This window comes from Dermochelys coriacea, chromosome 3 (genome assembly GCF_009764565.3).
Source record: "Dermochelys coriacea isolate rDerCor1 chromosome 3, rDerCor1.pri.v4, whole genome shotgun sequence".
NCBI lineage: Eukaryota > Metazoa > Chordata > Testudines > Dermochelyidae > Dermochelys > Dermochelys coriacea.
In genome coordinates, this window is record NC_050070.1 from 195,900,720 (window position 1) to 195,915,457 (window position 14,738).

Sequence of the window (14,738 nt, forward strand, 5' to 3'; positions counted from 1 at the left end):
AATGGCTGTTTGAAAATGCTAAGGGCCAAATTCTGTTCTCACTTTGGATTTATGCAGTGTAATACTTTATATTTACATTGGTAATGGGAGCAGAATTTGGCTCTCATTTGGGCTCATTAGGAAAAGAGTGCTCTAATACAGTGTACCTGAACATCAGAATGTACTGTTGCCTAAAATGTCCCTCCATCTTAACGTTCTGTACTAAGCATTTTCTGACTTGCTCTCTCCACCCACACATCCGTGAAGGCACAGCAATGAGACTAGCGGATTTTGAGAACATGATTTTTAAAAACAAACATGCCGTTTTGTTGGAACAAAAAATACTCACTTTTGATGATTGCATTATTCCATATATTCTATATATGCGTCGTTCCACTGTAAATGAAATGTTGGGTGTTTTTATCAGCTGTCCCATACACTTCTGGGATAAGTCTAGGTTTGTGCTTTAGTGGTTTGGGGGCTCGAATTGCATGTGGAAAGTAAACATGAAAATATTTTTCTAGCATTGACTGTAATTAGAGATGGAGAAGGACTGGTGTCTGATCTGCATATGGGTGAAGGGGGCTCCTGAGTGGGGACAGTACTGTCTCCTCACTTGGTTGCTGCCTCTTGGGTTCTGGCTGCAAGTGAACATGAGGAGCAGCAAGAGAATCAGCTGTCTACTTGGCAAGTATCATTTCACCGCTGGTGGCCAGGAGGATGAATTGCGCAGGGAATCCTTGTTGGATGCATGAGATCCGAGCTGGGATGTGGCCTGGCATAATTGAGGCACCGTGTGTGTCATTTGAGACGCCATGTGTGTCACTTGGCATCCCTGAGTAAAAGTTTACAGTATAAGGAAAAACATGGATTGTCAATTCCCACTTGAAACCCTAAATTCAGTTGTAAAAGTCCAAGAAAAGTTGTATGTAACAGGTTTTTAAAAAAAACCCATTCTCAATCAGTTTTCAGAACTGGATTCAGTTCCCATAGCTGTTTGATGCTAGAAGATTTGCATCCTCTGCAAGCAGTATTTTTTGTGCTCATTTTTCGTTCTAAGTGACTGTTACTGCAGAAACACTTGAAAATATTCAAAAATTTGAATTGTTTAAGCTTTGCTGTACTAAAGCATTAGGGGAGTGGGAACCAACTCTACATTACTGAATCTCAATTTGCATCTGAAAACAAGACTGGATTTTTGTCCCAAGTGTATATAATTTAGGGATTAGAATCCACCATTAAGATTTTCTTGCTACTGTTTGGTAATTTTTGTATTTTTTCTTATGTTTGGATATGGCTAGACATTTTGTATAGGTGAACAAGTGGTTGCCACATCCTCTAGAATTCAGTAGTCTGTATATTTCTATAGGCAGCAAACCTCTTATCCAAATTAGATTAGAAGGGTAGAAAGTAGTGTCATTTTTCTATACATGTGGTACATAAGTGAGCTGCCCATAAGGCAGTAGAGGTAAAGGACAGATGAGATTAAAGAATCAGAGGCACAATAGTTCTTCTCTAACCCTTAATAGAAAGGGAGAAGATAAATAATTGAGGGAAACCTTTAAAACGGAGGTTCTCAAACTGTAGTCCGTGGACCAACAGTGGTCCATGAGCTTCACTCAGGAGGTCCGCGGATAGTTCCTGCGTAGGCATGGCTCCACTAATTAGATGCCTGGATCCTGGAGAAGATGCATATGTAAGGTGAGGTGGGGGTCTTGGGGGGGAATAAGGGGGAGGGGGCAGTGCGGGCCGAAGAGGGTGTGGGGAAATTTGGGATGTGCAGGGTGGCCAGAGAAAAGAGGCAACTTTCCCCAGCTCCAGGGCTGCGGCTACCAGGGAGAGAGACGCCCCCCATTCCAGCCCCAGTTCGGGGGCTGCTGTGATGGGGGATAGAGGGAGAGACCCCACTCCTTCCCAGCCCCAGCTCGGGGGTTGCCATGGTGGGGGAGAGAGCGCACATCCCCCATTAGAAAGGTTAAGACTACTGATATTAAAATATGAATTGTGCTTTTATTTGTAGAACCAAAAATACGTTTGTTACATAGCACTTTTATCCAAAGCGCTTTACGATAGTTAACTAATGTTACAAACAACATTTGGAAAGAGCATTAAGTGGTGCGCCAAGACCCTCAGCCATTTTCAGGTGGTCTGTGGGGGGAAAAAAAATTTGAGAACCACTGATTTAAAACGTAGGCACAGTGCTGTTTGTAATCCGTTGGAGTCAACGGGTTGCCATGAAATGGTGGTCTGTTAACTTGGTAACTTAAATATGCAAGAGAATTTAGTCTTCACTAGTTAAATAATTGTGCATTATATAGACACGGAGGATGCTGTACTGGAGACCATCCTTGTTAAGTAATGTTTTGCCTTGAGAGACACGTACTTTGATTATCAGAAGGCCACCTCTGTTAAGCAGTCCATTTTTATTGCTCTCTGGAGGCATTGCTAAAGGCATACTTCTATGTGTTAGAACAACCTTAGAAAATATATGAATGGTAGAATATTAAAAATCTAAATATTAGAAGAAACTTGGACAACAATTGTAGCCTTGCATTCAGGCCGCTCCATGCTGTGACCCATCTTTGTAACCTACATATGGATAGCTAGTAGCAATAGAAATGTATTTGCCTTCTGTAGACAACTGGGCACTCTGGCCAGCAATGTGCGGTCAAGATCATGGTAGATATCTGGAGCGCATATGGATAAATGGATCCTGCACTTGCATATGGAGGGTGAATGAGTAAGTATGCTGATAGTCTGTACAGAAAGGATGGATGGTGTTTTGGATTGTATGTAGAAGGTTAATGGAGAAATGTTGCCTGTTGCCGAATGTGGGATTGAGGAGAACAGTTCTTTGGTTTATGTACTGGGGGGAGATGTTTGTTTGTGGCCACCTCACAAAAGGAGAGTGAATTGGAGGAGGGTATGTCATTGGTGAGTAGCTCATGTAGTGAACTGATCATACATTAGTATCTAAAATGGGAGACAGAGTGGTGGGGATATCTGGCTCCTACTGGAAATATACTTTCTCTCACACACTAATTTTTTGGTAAGGGGTATCTCCAGGGTGTCTACCCCATAAGCAGTCAAACCATCTCTGCTCTTTTAGGGTGCCAAAACAGCCATAGATGTTTCTAAGACAGAAGTATCAAATGCATTCAGTGGAGAGGGCCATACTCCATTTTTAGCTATGGTCTGTGGGTGGGGTATAACTTAGGATGAAACACCAGCTTTGATCTACAGAGGCGCTGCCACTGGTTTCACTGGGAGGAGTGCACAAAGAGCAAGGGTGGAGCAGGACTTTTATACAGCAATTAAAGGTGGGACTTTCAGAAGTTCTGACTAAGTATTGGCCTAAACTCTGCAGGACTACAATCATTGGCTTCAATGGGAGTTTTACCATTGGCTTCAGTGCAAACAGGGTAAATGCACAGAGCTGTAGAAAATCCCATCATAAACTTTAGTCCTTACGGTTATTGTCACACTCAGTATCACTCAATGTAAACGTGGTCTCCTTCAGGACGAGTTCAAATTCTGCCCTTTCTTTCATTTCCTTCTCCATTCTCATTCCTCTCTGTGGGTCTTCTTCCCCCCTTCCCATCCCCCCTTCCTTCTGCATTTCCTTCTCTGCAGCAACTCCCAACTTCTGGGCTTTGTTCCACTCCTTGTCCATCCATCTGCTAACATTCTCAGCAGTGAAATAGTTTATCATTGGGTTTGAGTTAATATCTCTACTTATCCCACCGTTAATCTCATTGAGAGTTCATACCTCTTGGAACCATTGTTTTCCAACAGTCTGCCCACAAGGGGAGATAACCACTTATTAGTTTGCCCTTGGTTCAGATATTCAAGGTTTTCTTACAACCTTGATGGCTAGAAACTTGCTACTTATAAAAAGGAAGCCCCTCTTTCTGAATTGGTCACACAACTCACAAAAGCAAATTTAAAAATCAGCCTGAGTCAGCGGCAAAGCAATGGAGTCAGAAAAGCAAGGGTGTATATCTGGGAGAACTATTCAATGTCCAGGTAAGACCCTTTCTCTGCAGTTAGGGTCCACTACACAGAAACAGCAGTGAGATCTTGTGGGGAGATTGTCCATTGTCCACATCGCAAACAATTCACAGATTCTGGCCCAGTTGGCAGCATCTCTGCTCAGGGAAAGTTTCAGAACATAAACAAGACAGAAGTGTGAAAAGTGAGGGCTGGTGATATCTGTGAGGAGTGGAATTGCACAAGAGACTTGTACTCCAACTAGTGCTGCAAATTGCCTTGCTTTCTCGAGTGCCAGATTAATCAAAGGGCTGGTCTACACACAGGTTTTGTACTGCTTTAACTGTATCAGTTTGATATCAACTGTTAAAGCTGTACAACTCCTTAATGTACATGAAATTACATCAATATAAAGAAAAGGAGGACTTGTGTCCCCTTAGACTAACAAATTTATTTGAGCATAAGCTTTTGTGAAAAGCTTATGCTCAAATAAATTTTAGTCTCCAAGGTGCCACAAGTTCTCCCTTTCTTTTTGCGGATACAGACTAACACGGCTGCTACTCTGAAACTTATTGATGTAAAGGTGTGTTTAAGCTGTGCCATTATAAGGTAGCTTTATACCATATAGCAGCATCCACACTAGAGGCAGTTCTGATGCTATTTTGGTTTTTTTAAATAAATCCCACAAAAACATTGCATAAAACTTTTGAGGATAATGATGAACCTGTGAGACCAGTTGAAAATGGGATTGGATTTTTCCCCCATGTCTCCTCGTGCCAGAGGTAGACTGATTTATAACCATCAGTGAACGATTATATTTATTTGAACAGGGAAGAAAGTGGGACTCTTTTCCCAAACAGGTAAGAGATGTTGGGCCAAAGTCTGATCTCTTACCGTGGTGCAAATCTGGTCTAACTGATTGGGTCTGAACCTCACCCCAACTTTGCACCCTGTCTAGTCATTTACATGTGGGCAAAGTGACGGTGAGCGTTGAATGGTAGAGGCTACTATTCTGGTTTGGTTGACAGTGTCTTACACCCACTTTGCACTTACTTTGCTCAAATGTTAATAATCACTTGAGATGTAAGACCGTAAAGAATCAAGTCCATTGATTCAACAGGATTTGTTTCAGATTTACTAGAGTAAGGGTATGTCTTCACTGCGAAGTTGTCGACAAAACTTTTGTCTTTCATGGGTACTTAACCCCCGACCCCCGTGAAAGGCCAAAGTTTTGCTGATGGAAGTGGCAGTGTGAATGTGGCTTTGTGGGCAGGAGTGCCGACAAAGCTAATGCCACTCGCGGGGCTGGAAGTATTTTGTTGGCAAAAGTGCTGACAAAGAGCTTTTACATATGCTGACTTTTAGCTAAAAGCTGGGTGGTGTAGACAAACCCTAAGAGATGAGATCAGAACCTGGCCTCATGGGTGTGCTATGGGAGTGAGCCCATAAGAAGCAACTGGCCGTCAGTGTCTGATATCTGAAAATGGATAGACACAAGTGGCATCTGTAGATGTGTTTAGAGCCAGTAAAGATCTGAATGTATCTGGTTTAAAATAGGATTGGCAATGCCTAAGGGCTGGTCTATACTGCAAAATTATGTCAATTTAACTACATTGCTGAGGGCTATGAAAAGTTTCAGGCCCTGTGTTATAATTAAGACAGCCTAAGCCCAGAGTAGACACTGCTAGATAGACAAAGATTTCTTCCGACAGCCTAGCTATCGCCTAACTCCTGTAGCATCTGAACCATAGTGTCACAGCTGCAGTGATTCTGGTGTAGATGTACCTTGAGGAGTTTCTATTGTTGCTATCTTAGTAGGTACTATATTAGGGAATTGTTTTTGATGTGGAAGGTGAGAAAAGCTAGTTTAAGTGCTAACTTAAAAAACAAAATCCCACAGTATAGTCTGTATTGATACTGTTATGCAAGTAAGACTGACACGAAATAGAACAGTCTCTGAGATGCCAATCCAGAAGAATTGCTAGGGTTCAGGCTTGTGTTTAAAAACTGTATTCACACTTTCTACTTCCTTTTCTTCCTTTTGGGGCCATCAATTAATGTGAAGAGGGGTAAGTGGGATGTGAGCTCTGATTTCAGCCAATGGTGTGTCGGCAGTGGAGTGTTTTCCTAATTGCGTAACTCTTCTGAGCCAGCCCCTGGTTCAGTCAGCATGCATTACCAAGTGCTTAAGTAAACGACCACACAGCAGAGGCAGTTACAGCCTGCGAGATGCTGCAGTTTGAAGGATACTCTTGAACTCTGTGGTTTCATCTTTATTTTAAAAAGACTGGCTTTTTTTCAACTCCTTGTTCCCCTTTGTATAGCGTGTGGAAATACAGGAAGAATAAAGAGGTACTGGTAAGTGCCTGCATGTAGTAGTGCCTTTTGTTTTAATATCATGTTTCTCTGTATTGTTGGATTTAGTAGCCGTGTTTTGATTTTTTTAAACAAGATTAACAAATAAGTGAGTTTCCTTCTGTAAGTAGCTGTAGAATAATTCAAAGCATTTTATCTAACGTTTTTTGTTCGAATTGATGTGAGGGAATCTGAGATAATAGACTGTGGTGTTTATAGGCTCCTCTCTCCCAAAATAAGGAGAGGCTTTCAAAGTGTAGATTATACACTGCAAAAAGAAAAGGAGTACTTGTAGCAGCTTAGAGACTAACAAATTTTATTTGAGCATAAGCTTTCGTGAGCTACAGCTCACTTCATCGGAGCTGTAGCTCACGAAAGCTTATGCTCAAATAAATTTATTAGTCTCTAAGGTGCCACAAGTACTCCTTTTCTTTTTGCGAATACAGACTAACAGCTGCTACTCTGAAACCTGTTATACACTGCGTGTCTTGTCCTTTTGAAAATAGCTTAAGATGATTTTGGGGCATCTTGATCTACAACTTAGAAATGAGACGTGATTGAAGCAGTTGGCGTTGTCAAATTAAATGACTACAAACTGCAGTCTCTTACCAAAGTCTGAATATTTAGCTTCTTTATCCTGTGCATTGGTCTAACCAACAGTTTAATATTAAAGGTGCTATGAATATGCCTTATTGGTATTAGAACATCTGTTTAAAAAATCTTATATGTTGCCATGTTAATTAATAGTCAAAAAGCTTGTCAAGAATCAAAGCTTTCTGGTCCAAATCTGCAGAACAAGCTTTCAGAGGTGGTTTTGTAGTGGGGCAGGGTCTGTCTTTCTCAATCTATTTTAGCTAAAGGTGCATTATATGGTAGATTTCCCTTTTCCCCCAATGTGCTCAATCACAAAAACACTGGCAATCTCTATCCAGTTTGCAGATGATTTGATAAATGGTCTTTCAAAAATAAAAATGTATAAATCTGTATTTTTGGCAAGTGTTTTAATAAACGTGGCCAAAACTCTTGTGTACTAGAAAAGAGGCTTCTATCAGTGACATTAAAAACTGAAGAATTTTTTTCAGATGATATACTTCGATTTCTGGGGTGCTTTTCTCTTGGCTCAACACGGAAGACTCAAAGAAGGCTATAAAGGGCACTATCCTGCATAGTATGCAGCTCTTCCTGGTCTCTGCCTCTTGGAGAACCAGTCCCTAACAGTCAGTGTTTGCGAAAATGGAAAAGCTCTACTTTTTAGCTGATAGCTTTCTGCCTAGGGTAAGGATGTGTTAATGTCTTTACAAGCATGCCCCCTGATATGTTGTCATTTACAGTTTGTTGGTTTTTTATTTAAAACATTCATATGGGATCATATATTTATGTAGCACTTTCATATTTAAGTCTGAGTAACTGGTGCAAAGGAGAGATCTTACAATTTCAAAAAAATTGGATGAACTAGATTACATTACAAGTGCAACCAAGGGCAGATTCAGAAAGCTGCGAGTTGGGAATCTGATCCCATGCTCTTTACCTTCACAAGTCATTCATGAGTAATTTTTACTCTTGTGAGTAGTTCAGCTGAATAAGGTTTGCAGTATTTGGTTGCAGAAAAAGCTCCATAACCTTTGCACAAAGCCCACAAGTTGGCTATGTGGTTTATATCATTATTTTCTCTCAAGACTTAGGCCATGTCTACACTAGCAAGCTTGCAGCACAGCTCTTCCACCAGCATAGCACTTGTCCACACCGGTGCTTCTGTCAGCGTAACTTATGTTGCTCAGGGGGCTGTTTGTCACTCAAGGGGTGAAAAAAGTTATACCAACAAAAGTGGTATTGTAGACATGGTCTTATTTAATGGGCATGGGAAAGGAGGGGTAAACTGCATGCGAACGTATCACCTTGCGAGTGGCAAAGACTTCTTATGAATGAGGTTATATGGCAATATCAAAGTTGCAGCTTTAAAATAGCCATCCTGTGCTAAAAGGTAATGTTCTCAGCTTCCCACACAGTGTCTCTGAATTACATCACTTATCTGTGGGAGGACATCGTGGTTTCCTCAGAGGAGGATCAGCTGTTGCTTTTCATAACAGAAAAATATGCTGGATTTTTTAAAAATATTGTAGGGACTATTATGTAACTCCTTCCCCCCCTCCCCCCCCGAGTGTAGTGTTAACATAGTTGATCAGATTCTGATCTCAGAGTAAATGCAGAGTAATGCTGATATGACTGTGAGTGGAATCTGACCCAGTGTGCTTAACCATCCTTTGAAGAGGAATGATATTTTTGACTTGTACATCTCATAAGCAAGGTGCAAAATTTTTTTAAACTAGTGTGTAATTCACATCTGCTAAAATGTTTGCCTTGTTCTTTATGCTGTGGTTCCTGAAGTCTCAAAGGGAATGTCTACACTGCAATAAAACAACTTGCAGCCCCAACAGGAAGGGTCTCAGAGCCCTAATGTCTACACAGCAATTTTTAACCCTACAGCCTGTGCCCCGCGAGTCCAAGTCATCTGACTCAGGCGGTGGGTCTCTTAGTGCAGTGTAGACATACCCAAAGACACTGATGCATCTTCAGATCCATTTATACAAACGGAACAAATTGTGGGGCTACAGCAGAGATTTGTCAACTCTATGGAAATTAACGTTTAAACTGGAGAAAGTCGGATGTTCTGATCAAGACCAAGGCAATAAATTAACTCTTCTTTGTAAAGTTACTTGCCTTTGTGTTTGCAGGTTTGGAGCCTTTGTTTGTGGTTTGACCTTTAGTACTATAGTTTCAAGGCTAACAATCTACTAATAAATCTGTTTTACTGAAGATATTTTAGGTTTGCTACTCTAATAAATGAGATTGTAGTAAAGAGTCTCAGGGCACAGAAACTGATAGATCTTGCTAATATCATATGTTATGCTTGGTGGCCTGTGTAGGAAGGACTACATGCTGCCTAAGTTTGGCCTTGTGATTTTTTTTAACTAATATTAAAATGTTTGAAAATAAAACTGAAATCCCTCCTGGTGTACAGTGGATGATTAAGCCTTTTTAGGGCCTCGAGGGGAAGCACAGACTTTGAGAAAGGGGATTAACTATTTGAAGGAAAAAAACTGTCATTGACTTTAAAAGGTGTACACCGAACTTGGGAGCTATTTTAGGTATTAAAAAGAAAATCAACATTTCCATAGAGGGAAGAATGAAATATTCTTCCTTTAGAACAGTAAAATCATGCTACCAGTGATGTCACCCCCATCTTTACTCCCTAATTACCCACAAAGGGGTGTGAGTTAAGGACAGTATCAACCTCAAGTGTAAAGCAGAATATAACTTTAAAGCCAAATGCAATACAAAACCCACAGAAACTAAAATTCAGCGTGTATATGGGAATGCATTTTTCATTTGGCGGAAAAGAGAAGAGCATTGAAAATAAATTATAGGCCTAATAAATGCATACACCAGAGGATAATATTTGTTATGTACTTTTTGAGCCCCATAATTACTTAAGTAAAGACAATGGTGATATCAGTTTAAGCTTTCTGGAAAAAGATTTGAGCAGGAAAAAATATAATGTATTTAAGCTTAATATACACTATTGTTTTTATACTATCCCGGATGGGCATTGTGCTTTACAGATTTTGCTCATGAAAGCTTATGCTCAAATAAATTTTAGTCTAAGTTGCCACAAGTCCTCCTTTTTCTTTTTGCGGATACAGACTAACATGGCTGCTACTCTGAAACCTAACATTATACAAAATTTATGGGGTTTGTCAATTGCAAGGTCTGTGGTGCTTTGTTTCATCTTTTTAGTGAGTAGAAATAAAGATTTAGAGCTTGTAGATAGAACACGAAGATGAAAATACTGCAAAGCTGAGTGACATCCGTTAAAATTTTCTGCTTTTGCTTCTGAATCATCATATTTTTATTTTTTTAAAGAGACCTCTGTCAATGAATATATTGTGTGTGGTGGTTTTTTAATCGCAGCATTTTAGAAAAGGCTAGTCTGGCATGAACACAGTTGCTAACAGCCCATAATGCTAGCTCTGTGTTTAGAAAATGATGGTAATTTACTACAAAGAGACTTTTATTCTAGTATTTTTAGCTCACAGCAGAGTATTTAATGAATCTCTACTTAGGCTCATTGAACTCCCCATTCTCCCCCCTTCCCCCTGCATGTTAACCGTTAAGATGCTGACAGTTTAATTTGCATTTTGTAAAAGCTGAGTTTTGAGTTAACAGTTCAGTAGGCTTCATTAATTAACTCCTCTAGGTGATGTGCACCAATCAGTTCACCCTCTGGTGTCGGAATAAACCAAAAAATCCCAGACAGGATCTATAGACTTAATAGCAGCCACAGGAAAGACTAATGTGTATATATGGACCCATTTGATCAGAAAATACTGCAGTAATCATGTGGCTGAGAACCGGACATAGAAGTACAACTGGTAGAAAAACCTCAACACTTGGTTGTGCTTTTTCCCCAACAAACCTGAATTTTCAAATAAAAGCTTTGTCAAATTTGGCAAACTTCAGCCAGCTCCCCTTCAAAGCATGAAAGCGTTTTGTTCTATCACTTATATTACAGCCAAATTCTGCTCTCAGTATAAATGTAGTCAGTGAAGTTGTTGCAGGTTTCCGTTGGTGTTTGCTTCTTGTATATATATTGCTTGCTCCCACAACATATGGTTCGATACAAGTGTGTTGGTCCTTATGTGGTGTGAAGTATTCCTAAGTGCCTGTATTGTCTAACAGAAGAGATGTGGAAATAACCTTTCCCCCCATCCCTTAGCCTAAGTATACCCAAAAATCTATGGGGACAAAGTGGGTGAGGTAAGATTTTTATTAGACTAACTTCTGAACACCAACAGAAGTTCTCGTTCTCTCTCTCTCCATCCCCCCCCCCCCCCAGGAGAAGTTGGTCTAATAAAAGGTACCTTGTCTCTAATATCGTGGGACCAATACAGCTACAACATCATTGCATATTAAAATCCGACTCTCTCTGCCTGTCACAGCAAGAGACAAACGTTTCCATGATTGAGATGATGTAAAGAAGGGGAGGGGTAGAGAACTCTTAGGAAAGTTGCTTTGTCTTTTCTAGACTGCATTTAAAAATATTCTGTTTTTGAGTTTGGTCTGTTTGACAGCTTTGTGGACATGATGTCCTCAATCTTTCCACAAAATACGTACACCCTGGACAGCAACAGTGAAAACTACCCAACCCTCCTGGCTCTTCCCTGCTCTGGAGGAACCAGTTCTAAGGGTGAAAGTATCCTCCATTCACCATGACTGTTCAGTAGTTAGGTTTCTCTGCTGAGACTGCCAATAAGGATGCAAATTAGTGTCCATTATGATGGTATCTTTTGTGGTAGTAACAGCTGTCCTTTAGGAGCTGACTGAGATCACCAGCTTGTTACATGTAAATCACCAAACAGCCATAGAATAACGGTTTTCAGCCACTGCGAGCCTTGCTAATACTTATGCATGAGTCACTTTGCTTACATGAATAATCACATTGAATTTAATAGAACTACTCACACGCATAGGAGTATGCAAGATTTGGCCCCTTTGCTGTATCTGAAGCAATGATCTTGAGGGGAAGGACATGTACCCTGTTCCCAGTGCTCTGAGTTGTCAAGTCATCTTCCCTTCTGAACTTCCAAAAATGTAAATGGACAAGGCTTTTGTTTTTGGAGTAAAAATTGTATTTGTTTGAGATCAAAGTTCTGCAATTGAGGAAGGAGCATGGCTGATGAGGAAGACGCTAAGAATTTTAAATTCACTTGATGTCTGTACAATATCTAACACAATGGGTTTGAACCAGCCATTAGGTACTACTGCGTCATAAATTGTTAGCTTTCATGTAAATCCTTCAACTGGTAGATTGGCTGGGCTAGTGGATTCTTTCCCCTAAGATAGTGGCTCTCAACCTTTTCAGTCTACTGTGCCCCCCCTTTCTCTTGCCTACCTCCAAATTTCACCTCACTTTAAAACATCTTGCTAACAAATCAGACATAAAATACAAGTGTCACAGCACACTATTACTGAAAAAATTGCTTGCTTGCTTTTGCCCTATAATTGTAAAATCAATTGGAATATAAATATTGTACTTATTTCACTGTATAGTATATAGGTTTCAGAGTAGCAGCCGTGTTAGTCTGAATTTGCAAAAAGAAAAGGAGGACTTGTGGCACCTTAGAGACTAACAAATTTATTTGAGCATAAGCTTTCGTGAAGTGAGCTGTAGCTGTTAGTCTCTAAGGTGCCACAAGTCCTCCTTTTCTTTTTGTATAGTATATAGAGCAGTATAAACAAGTCATTATGAAATTTTAGTTTGTACTGACTTTGCCAATTCTTTCTATGTAAGCTGTTGTAAAACTAGGCAAATGTTCAGATCAGTTGTTGCACCCCCTGGAAAACCTCTGCATACTCCCAGTGGTACACTTATCCTGGTTGAGAACCACTGCCCTAAGAGCTGTGTATGGCATGTCTGACAATGCCCTCTTTTCAAAGGAGGAAACAATAGGAGACTTTGAGAAGGGTGTTCAGCTAGGAAAGCTTCATAACATTCTCTCTCCAGTCTGATTAGTTGTTGGGAGTCTGAGAGGCTAGATCACCTCACAAGAACCTTTACAAGCTTAGAAAATAGAAAATCGCTTTCAGTTCCTTATTGAACTGTTCTAGATGGTAAAACTGAAGAAAGTTTCCCTGACATGGAAAAATTACTGACCAGGTTCTAGGGGCAGGAGATCTGATAACTACTGAGTTTTCAGCTGCCTGTGCTGAAGATCTTGACTATCATTGTGCCAAGATAATTGATCTTTTAGATGTGAGATTTCAAGGAGACTACTGAATTGTATTTCTATAATCTCTTACATTAACCTTGTTTGACTCTTAAAGACTTTCTCGTCGTTTTATGAAAGATTAAAAAGGCACATTATACTGATCATAGAAATGCAGGGAATTGAGAAAGAAAAGGCTTATTAAATAAATCCTGCCAAATCAGGAGGGTTTCCTACAGTAAATCCTTAAGTACTTTGTCCAGTTCTAAATGATGGATGCAAATAGACCTCCACCACTTCCTCAGAAGACCCTATAATATTGAGTGTAATTTTCAATTTTGTGAAATTTCAGTAAGACTACTTAGAAATTTCATTGGAAGACTTTCTATTTAAACTTGATTTAAGTTGCAGTTCTTGCAGTTCTCAGAGGGGAGTCCACAAAAGGTCTGGGTAAAGGATTCTTTTAAAAAGTCATAAATGATTTTAAGAAAACATAATTGTCTATAACATTAAAAACAAAGACAAACCTGACAAAGGCTTTGTCTGTACTTTTCAGCCATTGGTGCAAAGCCCCAGTGTAGAAATGACTTGCACTGGTGTGAATCGTGTTAGAGGACAATAGAGTCTTAAACCAGTATGGCTGAAATTCCATTGTAGAGCATGCCCAGGTTTCATTGCAAACGGGGTGGGGAGGGGACATATTCAGAGCTAATATAAATGGTGGTGTGTCATTTCAAAAAATTGCGTGCAATTACATGTCAAGGGGATAGCGTCACAAGAAATGCAACTAATAAGGGCAGTGAGAAGGTGCATGAGGAGGCTGACGGCCTCCCCCTTGGATTCCTTAGCGTGTGTTACACCCGCTTACACTGACTTACCCATGTGTAACATCTGTCAACATGTATGCCACCTCTGAATTTGTCACTGAGGGCCTGAGTTTTGTAGGTACTTGAGTTTGGAGGAGTTGGTGTTTAGTACTTCTGAAAATCAGGCCTTCCAGGTGCAATTGACAAAAGCGTATACGCTTGAATTTAGCATAAAAAGCTGGAGAATTTTAGTTCAAAAACGTTCATGCAAATTACTGCCTTCCTCTGGCAGTGGAGAAACAGTTGTTCCCATGATTACAATAATTGGTTTTGTAATTCTTGAATTTTCCCCTGGGGGAATAAGATCTTAATGTGGTTGTATCCCCACAAAATGAGTTTGGTTTGGATTCTTAGCTTAACAAAAATGAATTAGGGCGTGTTTTAGATTTAGGTGTGAACAAAATCTTTTTGTACCGTGGTTTCCAAATTAAAAGATAACTCTCTCTTTAGCAGTGTGAAGTGGTGCATCAAAAGAGGCTGTTGTCCTGGCTGAATTGGTGTTTAACATGAAACATGATCCACTATTTTGGTCAATGGTAGGAGTCTCTTTGGTTTCTGTTCTGTAGCGCTCTTCTCCAGAATGAGGTTGCTTGGCCATCTGTTTATGTAATTCTTCAAAGAGGTTTATTCTCCTCTGAACCTGCATGTGTAATTCCCATTACAGCTGGTGAGAGGCAGAGGGTCAGAACCTGACTTTGGGGCTGGCAGCTGCATTTTTCCAGGGCTCTCCACAGAACAAATTATTACGTGAAAAATAGCAAGGGGAGAACGTTCCAGACCTTTT

The 14,738-nt window shown here is 40.2% G+C and overlaps 1 protein-coding gene across 6 annotated transcripts in view; it reads left to right on the plus strand.

Annotated features, from left to right (window-relative positions):
* The window catches only part of PELI1 (pellino E3 ubiquitin protein ligase 1), a 55,533-nt gene that overhangs the window by 21,780 nt on the left and 19,015 nt on the right, over positions 1-14,738 (plus strand). The window contains exon 1 of one of the 6 annotated variants that reach the window (XM_038396600.2): positions 6,122-6,327. The exons of 4 other annotated variants lie outside the window; for them this stretch is intronic. The gene's annotated coding sequence lies outside the window, so the exon portion shown is untranslated. Of the gene's footprint in view, positions 1-6,121; positions 6,328-14,412; positions 14,491-14,738 lie in introns of those variants that run through there. One more of the 6 variants, XM_043512033.1, reaches the window with a different exon arrangement.